Below are 267 nucleotides of genomic sequence, written 5' to 3' on the forward strand. Positions count from 1 at the left end.
TTAATTTAGAAGAAAAAAAGCAGAGAGACCAGAGTTAGTTATTTTGTTCACATTCTTAGTGTGAAGTGAAATGTTTTATGAAGAAATTGTTAACAAGACAGTGAAGAAAGACCGGCATGCAACATACTGCTGCTTCATTTATCATAAATGTTTCTTACAGATTTTCTTTCACATTTTGTTAACCGTGAAACTGATTTCACAGGTGCTCTGGCTGCTTGTTCTAGAGAGGCCTTCCTATCCATTACTGCACCAAAGAACATGGAAGCA

The 267-nt window shown here is 36.0% G+C and overlaps 1 long non-coding RNA gene and 1 pseudogene across 1 annotated transcript in view; one reads left to right on the top strand and one right to left on the bottom strand.

Annotated features, from left to right (window-relative positions):
• Positions 1-267, top strand: part of LOC116672179 (sialic acid-binding Ig-like lectin 6) — a 14664-nt pseudogene that overhangs the window by 8348 nt on the left and 6049 nt on the right.
• The window catches only part of LOC116672191 (uncharacterized), a 2838-nt gene that overhangs the window by 674 nt on the left and 1897 nt on the right, over positions 1-267 (bottom strand). The gene's annotated exons all lie outside the window — the stretch shown is intronic.

This window comes from Etheostoma spectabile, chromosome 22 (assembly GCF_008692095.1).
Source record: "Etheostoma spectabile isolate EspeVRDwgs_2016 chromosome 22, UIUC_Espe_1.0, whole genome shotgun sequence".
Classification (NCBI taxonomy): domain Eukaryota; kingdom Metazoa; phylum Chordata; class Actinopteri; order Perciformes; family Percidae; genus Etheostoma; species Etheostoma spectabile.